A 12,924-nucleotide genomic window follows, 5' to 3' on the forward strand; every position below is an offset into this window, starting at 1 on the left:
TCACCACTGAGGCCACTTGAGCCTCAAGCAACAGTAAGGGATCTAGAAGTACCCCCAAGCTATGCACCTGCCTGCTCCTTCAGAGGGAGTGTAAACCTATCAAGAATAGTCCACATCCCCTCCATCTTGTTTAGGAAACCACCCACAAACAGTGCCTCAGTCTTATCTGGATTTAGCTTCAGTATATTGGCTCTCATTCAGTCCATTACCAAGGCAAGACATGATCTAGCACATCCACTGCTATACCTGGAAAAGTAAAGGAGAGAGTTATGTGTTGTCAGCATATTGCTGACAACGTGCTCCACATCTCCAGATGACCCCACTCAGCAGTTTCATGTAGATGCTAAATAGCATGGGGGATAAAAGCGAACTCTGAGGAACCCCACACTGAAGGCTCCAAGGGACCGAACAATACTTCCCAAGCACCACCCTCTGAGTGCAACCATCCAAGCAGGACTGGAGCTACTGCAAAGCAGTGCTATCCACCCCCAACTCAGACAGACGCTCTAGAAGAATACCATGGCTGATGGTACTGAAAGCCGCTGAGAGATCAAGGAGGATTAATAGGGACACACACCCCATCTCTCTCCTGACATAGGTCATCGTATAGGGCAACCAAGAGAATTTCTGTGCCAAAACTGGGCCTAAACCCCAACTGAAATGGATCTAGAAAATCAGTTTCATCCAAGAGGGCCTGGATCTGGCCTGCAACCATGTGCTCCAGAACCTTGCCCAAGAAGGGGATATTAGCAACCGTCTGATAATTATTCAGATTTTCCTGATCCAGAGAGGGTTTTTTAAGGAGTGGTGTTACCACTGCTTCCTTCAGGCAAGTGGGGATCACCCCCTCTTTCAAGGAGGCATTAATCAAATACCTGGCCCAGCCAGCTGTACCTTCCTTGCTAGTTTTTATCAGCCATAAGGCCAAGGGTCAAGAACACAAGTGGTTGCCCAAACTGAACTCAAGTCCATGTCCTCGAGCCCTACCAACTGAAACTCATCCAATACTATGAGATTAGACTGTGCTCTGGACATCTCATGAGATTCATCTGCAGTAATAGTAGAGTCAAGATCCTGGCAGATGCAAGCAATTTTATCCTCAAAATGTTTTGCAAACAAGTCACAGCGAGTCACCAAAGGTTCCACTGTCTGCTTTGGGCCAGACTGTAAAAGGCCCCATACTACCTGGAAGAGCTCTGCTGGAAAAAACAATGAGGATGCAATGGAAGCAGCAAAGTGTCTGTTCTTTGCCACCTTCACTGCCACTAAGCAGGTTCAATAATGAGCACTTACTAGTGTTCAGTTGCATTTGTCTGGAGTTTTTCTCCACTTGCGTTCAAGCTGTCTCCCAACTTGTTTCATTGTCCTAAGCTCTGGGTATACCAAGGAGCCAACTGGAGTCTATCAAGTGGGAGATGGTGCTCAGGAGTGATTGTGTCAACAACCCGGGCCATCTGGGTATATCAGCCAGGGCTTCAACAGGAGTGCTAGTCATATTAACCAATACCCCCCCCCACAGAACCATCTGGAAATTAGTTGGATCCATTATCCTCCAGGGGCGGATCATTCTAATAGGTCCCCCATCTCTGCAGAGGGGAAAAGCCACTGAAAGTTTAAATCTCAAGAGCAGGTGATCCAACCATGACAAGGAACTGATGTTAATATCTCCCATCCTCAGATCACCCTCATCCTGCCTGGTTAAGAAAGCCAGTTCCAGAGTGTGGCCTGCCACATGGGCCAGTGACATGTTGGGACAGTCTCATGATTGTCATGGCAGCCATGAAGTCCTGAACTGCCCCAGAGCTAATGGCCTCAGCATGGATGTTGAAGTCCCCAAAAGCAGCAGTCTGGGAGTCTTCAACACCTCCTCCGAGACCATCACTGTCAGCTCAGGAAGGGAGACTGCTGGGCAGCGAGGTGGGCAGTAAACCAGCAGAATCCCTAATCTGTCTCTAGATCCCCTCTCAAGTGGACTGGAATCCTGGAGATGGAGATGGAATTCTTAAAGACTATAGCAACTCACCCTCCCTGACCCTCATGCCTGCCTTGGTGGTGCACTGAGTACTCAGTAGATACAACGGGGTGAGGCCAACCCCTGCACCCTCCCAGGTCTCTGTAATACACATCAGCTTGGCCTTCTCATCCACAATCAAATTGTGAATGAGGGCGATCTTGTTTGAAACCAACCTGGCATTCAATATCTGCATCAGCAGGCCTGAGGGCTGGCTAATAGGACAACCACAATTCCTCTGGCTAAAGGAGGGGCTGGTACAGGGCACAACCACCAATTGCCTATGTTGTATACCCATTGTCTGGCTAGAGCCTCCTCTCACACCATACCTCCCCCATACTATGAGTTTGATAACTGCTTTCTGACGTTAAACATGATAAACAATATCATAAATCATGTGTTGTCTTTATTACTGTGGGCCTCGTACTTGACTCAAAAGATTCGTCAGCACTGTGTGCTAAGATCCAACAGATGCTATTACCATCTATGACGCCCACATGGACTATTTTATGTCTCAACTACATTATCTTCAGTATATCCAAAACTGCACCTGGCTCCAGTATCTTTAAATTGTTTCAGTACTCATAAATATTTTCTTTTGCTGCTTGATCCCTGGCCAATTTAAAAAAAAACTTTCTACAGAGTACAAGCTTTTTGAGGAATGTCTGCACACAATGTCTCCTTCAGTTTTGTTTTCACACCTTCAACTTTATCTGCCATGCAATGTCCATCTACGAATGAAAATGCAGTTCTCTTTACAGTTCTTCTATACTCCTTTGCTTATAGATAAAATATGCCTGGTAACTTCAACCATCCCCTGCTCTCTCTTTTTTTTGGGAGGGGAGTAGTACGTGAGGAGGGGGTCTGCTACTGTTGTATTCTCAATTTGTTCTATTTGTTCTGTCTATCTAGGATTTAGTCATAACTGCTACCATGTAGCATTACCACCATAAAGATACATGGTAAAACAATTAAGAAGTGGGTCTAATAATTCATGCTCACACTAAAGGAGGGTCTTGGGTCTAAAACAGTTGAAGTCTCTTAAAGTATCAAACAGATTCTGCAGTGTTCAAGCCAATGAAGCTACCTCAGTCTGTAGTTTTCCTTCTCTCTGGCCAGGGATAGTGAGTGTTGCTCTTAATTGGCTCCTCCCAAGAAAACTACTTGTCTACTAGCACATTTTGTTATGTGCACCAGAGTGACTGGGAAAGAGAAGCAAACCAACAGAAAATTTGACTGATAAAAAATAAATCAGTATTTACAGATGATTAATTGATATTCAAAGCCTACTAAGTAACATTGCTGTATTTATGTCATCACTGCCTATGACTTTATGCTTTGGACTCATAAAAGCCTAGAAATTTTGCTACAGCATTTGGGAACAACCATGATAATGGGGTAAGCAGCCAAGCCTAACAAGGCACATTAACTGATGAATCAGAGCATGTAGTTGCATCCACATGAGGTTTGTTTTCAGAATATTATGCTCTTTCCCATTAGGATGGCAAGTGTCTTTGCCTCCATTTCCAGATGATACCTCTTTCAGTGGAAAGAAATAAAACTAGGATAGGATCTCATTTTTATATGTTCTCCTTGGTAACAAATTTCTAAATTACTGTGGATAGATTTTTAAAAGAACCTAACATACTAGTACATTATACCAGGATTTTACATTTGCTCTGTAAATACAAAAGCCAATTAACATGTTTAGAAGTGGGCTGCCAGATTGCCTTGAGATGCCTTCAGATTTCACAACCTAAATGTAAATTAACAGGGTCCCATCTAGGTTAAATCCAAAAGGCCAGAGAAACTAAAACCTTTTTGTTTGCTTTGTGAGTGAAACTGTGGGCAATCTTTGTATTATATCTTCTCATTCAGTATGGCTGCCAAGAACATCATTCCTCCCTAAGGTGGATCTGGCCTGGAATATACAAACCAGAGACAGAAAACAACAACAACCATCACCACCATCCAAGACAGAAACAATCCCGGACAACTCAAAACTTGTCATCCTTTACTGATGTCTTGGTAATTTCCATTCTCTATTTTTCCCCTCCAGAAAACAACGACAACAACCTAAAGGGGGGGAAAAGAACATAACCAGCTCCACTTAGGTCACATTTATCCACTTTGTAGTTGATATAGAAAGTGTTACTGTTATAGCTGTTTTGAGGCCTCAATTTAAGTTTCTTACTCTGTACCAACCAAAGGGCAAGAATAATATTCCAGCCTCAAATGTTACGTTGTGTCATGAGATGAAACAAGTAATAACATTGGCTCCCTTGTTACTTACCTCTTGATTCTTTGATGCCTGGTTAATTTTACTGAAAGGAGTGTTTGTGTGTTTGTGTGCATGTCCCCTAATGGACCAGGGTACAATCCTGAAGGTGATTTTTCTGAATGCCTGAGCTTATGTGGTTTTTCTTTTAACATTTCTCACAAAATGGATGTACATTATATATGCACAACAATATATACTTTTTTTTAGGGTTTAGTGGGTATGCGTGGATTGTAGGAGTGTATGATCTGGAGCAAAAGCATTGCATTTTTGTCAGGTGGATTGTTTCAGTGAAGAATGATGATAAAAGTGAAGAATCAGAATGGACAGGCAAGATATCAGGTAGTTCCCTGGGATATCATTCACTTTGAAATGAAACTGGTGTAGAGTCTAGGAAGTTACATCGGATGCTGAAGGGAAGTCGTTTGAGATGCTGCAACAAATGTGACCTCAGGGAGCTCAAGGACTCACCTCAGTGGTACGCATGAATGACAGGTTGTCTCAAACCCTGGTAAATATACAATTCTAACTTTAAATTAAGGAGAAGTTGAACACCTTCTTTTAAACCTCCACTGATAGAAAAAAAAGTGTACCAATCTGGTATCAGGCTCAAAAGTATCCCAAGAAAGACATACAAATAAGCATACCTAGTGGGCATTATTAAGCATAATACTATTTACAAGTAAAAAAAACACAACTATTTTGTGACATTCGTTTTTTCCATTAACACAATATAACTGAACATAAGCCATCAAGATTGACAATACCCCACCACATAAAGTGCAAAAAACAATCTTCCCCTTTTCTGGATGTCAGCAGGGCCAGGCCCTACCAGTTATAAGACCACCTCTCTTGACACCCCTGATGTGTCTACACTCAACCCAGAATATGATCAACTCTAGACCTAGGTCTTCCAAGAAGAAACATATTTTGGGATGTTCACATAACTGTGTGTTGTGCAGCTTAAAACAATACAGGCGCTGAAGCAAGCAATACCTACCATAAGTGAAAACAAACAAAACAAAAACATAACTGGTTACTGCTTGATGATGTGTTAGGGCATGCACACTGTTTCAGAACCCTGGACAGTATTACAGGTATTAACCCACAGATTCTTGTGATGAATTCAAAAACAAGGTTGATGACCCTGTAGCTAAGGTAAGAGGCAAGTTATCTCAGCACTGGCATGGAGCAATGACCAGGATTTTGTTGCCTGGCCAGGAGAGTCCTTCTGTAAGCTTCACCCCATCCCAAAGTGTGTATGTGGCTATCTTAAAGAACCAATATCTTAGTTTGCAATGGCCAACTCCTATTTGAGGATGAAGGTCAAAGTAGCATTGACCTGACTGGCGAATGCTCCCTCGTGTATCTCTGCTCACTGGAAGAGTTGAAGGTCCACTTCTCAGAGTCAGAGGGGAGTGATACTTCCCCTAATTTTGGTAGAGAGGGTGCACCATTCAAGGGGTGAAGCCTTACTTGGAAAGGAATCTGAAAGTTCTCATCAATAGCCATTACAGCTAGAGGGATTTCTGGCTCCCCTCTGCTCCAGTGTACCAACCAGAGTAAGGTTTTCCTTAGCTATTTCTCTGACTAGTGAGAAACTGGTAAATAAAGTTGTTCCATTCGATCTGGAACCTTGTAAATCTGTTTTTAAAATTAAGGCTACAAATTGGTTGAGAAACTGAATTCCCAGGGCACCTTATTCCTTCTTTTGGTTTTCTCAGTCATTCCAATAGGGGTAGAATTGATCCCCAAAGCTGTAATTGTAAAAATATAGATTTTTCACTGAATTAAGAAGGTGGAGCCCTGAAACACTTTGGGGTTTTTTTTATCATGGTATCAGGATATGTTTGACCTCACATGTCAATGGAGGATTAGACAGACACTGCTGAGCCTCAGATATGCCACTTTGCAAAAATGTAGGTCAGAGTAGCTGTACAAATCAAACAGTGGCAAAGGATATTGTACAATCTGATGCAAAATAGTCCGTATCTCTTTATGTATGCATTTAAATCAGTGTTGTGAACAATCAAAATGTCACTAGCGCATTTTGCGTCAACCAACTCCTTTCCAATGGCACTTTTAAAAATCCAAATGTTTTCTGCCCTGATTCCCTCTATGTTTATAAAAAAAGTCCACACAGTGTACTGCCTACAAGCCAAATGCAGCCTATCTGACTTTGCACTGTGTCCGGAAAGGTACTTTGCAGCCTGTGCACATACACCCTAATTTTGCTCCTCAATAGGCAGCAACAACATGTAGTTTATGAAGTTCCATGTGGTCACCATATATAACTGGTGAGCCACAAATAGTGCATGTTTGGCATAGGACTTGGATTTTTTTTTACCCTCTCAAAATAGCATTGTTGATATTTTAAGCTAGCATTCATCAGTCTAAATTATTATATGCAGTTAATTTATAGTTTTAATATTGTATGTTGTGTCAGTTTCTTTTGTAAGCTGCTTTGAATAGAAAAGTGGGACAGAAGTATTATTTATGTTTTATAATATGATTCCTGCTTTATGCAGCGGCATATTTCCTCCCCCCTCTCCTTTGAAAGGAGACTCGGAGGGTTCATTCAAGAAGTGAAGGGGGGAGGTCACTGTAATGTTCCTCCCACTGGCACCACCTGTCAGGCTCCAACCATGGCTCCCACCAGGGAGAAACATCATTTTTATTTTTCTTTAGGTCACTCTAGCACTGATCTTACAAGATCCCACTGCTAGGCAGCACCACCAGTCACTCCCTGTAAACAATACTGCTAGAGACTTCGCCTTAGTCTCCCTTCTGGCTTATTGTTACTTTGTGTCTGGGTGCACTTGCAGGCCACAACGCCCCTGTATCTTTGTGCCAATAAAGCATACAGCCCTGGGTTGCCCTGGATACTTGATGATATACTATCTCTTCACCGCTGCCACCATTTGATACTGTTTCTCCGCCTTGGTAAATACCCTGCCCACCCTTCTGGTCTGTGAAAGCCCCAGCCAAGGATCAGGCTTTTGGTAAACCAATAGAATATTTATTTATAAACACCAGGAAATAACAAGATTATGTAAGGTATGTTAAACAAGCGTATGGTTTCATATAGTGTCACTCTTTATGTTTCTGGTCATATATATATTGCCTAAATATCAGCCAAATACAATCCAAGCCTCCCTCAGAACTCTGCCAACCAACTCCTCCAAAATCCCTCTCATCAACCAACCCACCTCCTCAACAACTCTCCCCCAGACTCAACTGTCATCCTCTCATTTATACCTTCAGCCATTCAAACACTCAGCCAATCATCATCCAACATTCTCCAGCATTCTAGCCCATGTACTCCCCCCTCTTACTCAGTCACTTACCATATATTGCTTAATATACCTGCACTTACCATATTTACAGATATTAAAATACAGGGACATTACAGTCACGTGGGCCTGCTGGTCAGTCAGGAGGGGGGCAAGGGACAGGGCTTAAAAGCCACCCATACCTTCAACTCTCCCTCTTCGCGTTGTTTCTGTGCCAGCCCTCCTACCCTTTCAATATGAACTTGTCCAGTCACTGTTTAGGAACTCACAATTTGATGCCTACTTCATACTATGGGGTTTAATTCAATTCGCTGTAGTAAGGGTGTGGTTGTTTGCCTGTTGGCATGGAGTCCAGGCAAGTGACAAGGTTGGGGAGTAAAAATTAGGTATACTGAGGCATTCTGGCTTTAGGGGCAGCCTCTAGGAATCTCCCAGTGCTTGATGACTGGGTGGACCAGGGGGTGCCCCCTATGGCCTGGCTTGCATATTTGGGTAAATGCCAATACAGCGGAGCCCGGGTTCGGTGCACACCCAAGGCTCACTTAGCAAGGAGGGGGTTTTTTGTTCTCATCCTTGACTGAGCTACAGCCTGTGGCCGATTACATGCCGAGGGAGCTGGGGGGGGTAGCTTCCCCACCAGAGTTAGTCAAAACCTCACCTGCCCAGACAATTTGAATGTGGTTAATTTGGCCTGCATGTTCTCTTAAATTTCTTATATATAAATATATGTAACATTATTCCAATGTCTGTGTCCTGAGCAGGACTGGCGCCAGAGGTCAGCCAGGTCAGGCCCTGGCCGAGGGCCCCTGTAGCCCAGAGGGGCTCCTGAAGGGCCCCTCCTTAGAGTGGAAGGGTAGCGCTCCTCTTCTGCAATCCATGGCAGTGTCGACTCCCAACTCTGCCGCAGATCACAAAAAGGGAGCTCCCAGCCCCCCCATACAAAACACACAGGCCTGCGACGCCAGTCCACACATTCCACCCACCTCTCCCATTGTTGTGAATGCTGTGCCCGCTGCACGTGCATACCTCCCATCAACCAAGATGACAGCAGAGGCATCTCTAAGGGGCTGACGCCCCTACTGCCATCTTGGTTGATGGCAGGCATGTGCATATGTGTAGCATATTGAGACTGAGATTATAACACATGGACTGAGCCACTGACTTTCTATACTTTAGCAATGCCATAAACCCCATTCTGATGTTTCTATTTAATGCCAGGACAATTGGCTTATATGGATACATCTCTCATGAACCAATTAAAAATTCTGCCATCCAGTTCAGCATCATCAATGGCTTTTGTAACAAAGGACAACATCAGTGTTAATTTTGGTACTATGTCATGAAACACAGGAAAGGGAATAAAATTAAAGTGAAAATGACCTATCAAATTTACTTGGCAGGTGCTAATTCACTTTGATCTATCCCTCGCCATAATAATTTCATGATGGCAGAGAAGCCATACATATTTATAAATGTGGTAACAGGCGGCTGTTGTTCTGTTTGTAATTTACAGTAACAAAGAATTCATTTAGATTACCATACTTGAAGTCCCAAGGTGACTCTGTCGCGGTTACAGGCCCCCTGCTGTGCAGGATATCTAACATAATAAAGAACAAAGCAAAAACAAGGCTACATTAAGGCAGAGGCTCCTGGGTAATCAATTCAGGTATTTACAGCTGAAACAATAGCACTGTGCAAATCAGCATCATTACTACAATTTGCTGATGGGAACTCCAGGGAATTATGCAAGTATCTGCCTGAAAAGCAGCTGATTAATCCATGTCTTATGTTTGGTTAAAGCATTATTGTTTCCATCATAATTAACAATAAATGAGTGCTTGGAAAAAACAGAAGGATAGTCAAAGCCATCAAGTGGGCTCACAAAGTAGCTATATCTCTCCACCCTCTACACTGACCATTACATGTGTATAAATTTGAAAACAAACAACATCCTTCACACTTGGGGCTGCTATTTGGAAGCTCATTCACAATGCAGGGCACTCCACTCTGTGTTGCACTGCACTTGCCTGACTTGTGTTATCTCCGTCATCACTGACAGCTTCACGTTATGTTCAAAGGGAGCTCATGAACTGCCTAAGGGGACCAGCCATTTACTAAAGGGAGAGCCTCAGTGTCTCAAGCCAGCAGGTGCACGTTTGTAGGGATGTATGGATCAGTCTATTTCTGCCCTGCATCAAATGTGCATGTTTTCATTCGTAAGTTCATTCCATCTTATTTCCATATTAATCTCCAAATTCTTTTTTATCAATGAACACTCTCTCTCTCTCTCTCTCTCTCTCTCTCTCAATATATATATAAAAGCCCTTAAACCGTCACGGCGACATAACATCATGTGGTGTGATGGTGAGGGTGGAGAGAGTGGTGGCAAGGAACTCTGGGCGACTGAATGGGCTATCCAAAGGCAGTGAAAACAGCAGAGGCCATGCAGGCCATGGCAACCATAGAGGGTGAGGGAACAGCCATGGAAGTGGCAGTGGCTGCAGAGGCCACAGAGGGGGAAGCAAAGGCTGTGGTGAGTGGAAGAGCTGTATCCTGGGCCTGGGTGGATAAGAGGCCAGCAGTGGTGGCAGCAGCCCAACAACTGAGGCAAGCAGGTTGGGGCAGGGAATTGTGGTGCCTGGGGAGCTGGCTGTGACAAAGTGGAGGGCAGCGGCAAGGGGAAGGGGTGGGGTGAGGGGGGAAACCCGACAGGAGCTGAGAAAGGTCCGGTTCAGAATAAACCTCCCCCCTGGGATAAAAACCAAAGAAATGATGAAATTTTAAAAGGGGTAGGCCTAGAAGTAGGCATTGTGAGAGCAGGGGCACAGCATATAAATTCAGAAGAGCAAAATTACCACAGGCCAAACCACAAGTGCCAAAGACACTTGAAGAGAGACACTGCTTACAAGTGCCTGTACGCTAATGCTAGGAGCCTGCGAACCAAGATGGGAGAACTGGAGTGCTTGGTCTTAGAGGAGAGCATTGATATAGTGAGCATAACGGAGACCTGGTGGAATGGAGAAAACCAGTGGGATACGGTTATCCCTGGATATAAACTATATCGGAAGGACAGGGAAGGACGTATTGGTGGCGGAGTCGCTCTATATGTGAAAGAAGGCATTGAATCCAGCAAGCTCGAAACCCCAAAAGAGGCAGACTCCTCCACAGAATCGTTGTGGGTGGTGATACCATGCCCCAGGAGGGACTTAATACTGGGAACGATCTATCGTCCCCATGATCAAAATGCTCAGGGAGACCTTGAGATGAGATATGAAATTGAGGAAGCATCCAAACTAGGAAATGTGGTAGTAATGGGTGACTTCAACTACCCGGACATAGACTGGCTGCATATGTGTTCCAGTCATGACAAAGAAGCAAAGTTTCTAGATATTCTAAATGACTATTCCCTAGATCAGTTGGTCATGGAACCGACCAGAGGGACGGCAACCCTGGACTTAATCCTCAGTGGGGACCGGGACCTGGTGCGAGATGTAAGTGTTGTTGAACCGATTGGCAGCAGTGACCACAGTGCTATTAAATTAAACATACATGTAACTGGCCAATTGCCAAGAAAATCCAACACGGTCACATTTGACTTCAAAAGAGGAAACTTCACAAAAATGAGGGGATTGGTAAAAAGAAAGCTGAAAAACAAAGTCCAGAGGGTCACATCACTCGAAAATGCTTGGAAGTTGTTTAAAAACACTATATTAGAAGCTCAACTGGAGTGCATACCGCAGATCAGAAAAGGTGCCGCCAGGGCCAAAAAGATGCCAGCATGGTTAACGAGCAAAGTCAAGGAAGCTCTTAGAGGCAAAAAGTCTTCCTTCAGAAAATGGAAGTCTTGTCCGAATGAAGAAAATAAAAAAGAACACAAACTCTGGCAAAAGAAATGCAAGAAGACAATAAGGGATGCTAAAAAAGAATTTGAGGAGCACATTGCTAAGAACATAAAAACCAACAACAAAAAATTCTATAAATACATTCAAAGCAGGAGACCATCTAGGGAGACGATTGGACCCTTGGATGATAAGGGAGTCAAAGGTGTACTAAAGAACGATAAGGAGATTGCAGAGAAGCTAAATGAATTCTTTGAATCTGTCTTCACAGTGGAAGATATAGGGCAGATCCCTGAACCTGAACTAACATTTGCAGGAAGGGATTCTGAGGTACTGAGACAAATAGTGGTAACGAGAGAGGAAGTTCTAAGCTTAATGGACAATATAAAAACTGACAAATCACCGGGCCCGGATGGCATCCACCCGAGAGTTCTCAAAGAACTCAAAGGTGAAATTGCTGATCTGCTAACTAAAATATGTAACTTGTCCCTTGGGTCCTCCTCCGTGCCTGAGGACTGGAAAGTGGCAAATGTAACGCCAATCTTCAAAAAGGGATCCAGAGGGGATCCCGGAAATTACAGGCCAGTTAGCTTAACTTCTGTCCCTGGAAAACTGGTAGAAAGTATGATTAAAGCTAGATTAACTAAGCACATAGAAGAACAAGCCTTGCTGAAGCAGAGCCAGCATGGCTTCTGCAAGGGAAAGTCCTGTCTCAGTAACCTATTAGAATTCTTTGAGAGTGTCAACAAGCATATAGATAGAGGTGATCCAGTGGACATAGTGTACTTAGACTTTCAAAAAGCGTTTGACAAGGTACCTCACCAAAGGCTTCTGAGGAAGCTTAGCAGTCATGGAATAAGAGGAGAGGTCCTCTTGTGGATAAGGACCAACCAGGAGAGAGACCTCGGGGTTGTAGTGGACAGCACGATGAAAATGTCGACCCAGTGTACGGCAGCTGTGAAAAAGGCAAATTCCATGCTAGCGATAATTAGGAAAGGTATTGAAAATAAAACAGCCGATATCATAATGCCGTTGTATAAACCTATGGTGCGGCCACATTTGGAATACTGTGTACAGTTCTGGTCGCCTCATCTCAAAAAGGATATTCTAGAGTTGGAAAAGGTTCAGAAGAGGGCAACCAGAATGATCAAGGGGATGGAGCGACTCCCTTACGAGGAAAGGTTGCAGCATTTGGGGCTTTTTAGTTTAGAGAAAAGGCGGGTCAGAGGAGACATGATAGAAGTGTATAAAATTATGCATGGCATTGAGAAAGTGGATAGAGAAAAGTTCTTCTCCCTCTCTCATAATACTAGAACTCGTGGACATTCAAAGAAGCTGAATGTTGGAAGATTCAGGACAGACAAAAGGAAGTACTTCTTTACTCAGCGCATAGTTAAACTATGGAATTTGCTCCCACAAGATGCAGTAATGGCCACCAGCTTGGATGGCTTTAAAAGAAGATTAGACAAATTCATGGAGGACAGGGCTATCAATGGCTACTAG

The 12,924-nt window shown here is 43.7% G+C and overlaps 1 protein-coding gene and 1 long non-coding RNA gene across 11 annotated transcripts in view; one reads left to right on the forward strand and one right to left on the reverse strand.

Moving 5' to 3' along the window:
• The window catches only part of LOC133383497 (uncharacterized), a 29,526-nt gene extending 25,239 nt beyond the window's left edge, over positions 1 to 4,287 (forward strand). The window contains exon 2 of the long non-coding RNA XR_009762318.1: positions 3,890 to 4,287. This is a non-coding gene — a long non-coding RNA (uncharacterized LOC133383497). The remainder of the gene's footprint in view (positions 1 to 3,889) is intronic.
• Positions 1 to 12,924, reverse strand: part of PRKN (parkin RBR E3 ubiquitin protein ligase) — a 1,296,326-nt gene that overhangs the window by 582,541 nt on the left and 700,861 nt on the right. The gene's annotated exons all lie outside the window — the stretch shown is intronic.

The sequence above is a fragment of the Rhineura floridana genome, chromosome 4 (assembly GCF_030035675.1).
Source record: "Rhineura floridana isolate rRhiFlo1 chromosome 4, rRhiFlo1.hap2, whole genome shotgun sequence".
Classification (NCBI taxonomy): domain Eukaryota; kingdom Metazoa; phylum Chordata; class Lepidosauria; order Squamata; family Rhineuridae; genus Rhineura; species Rhineura floridana.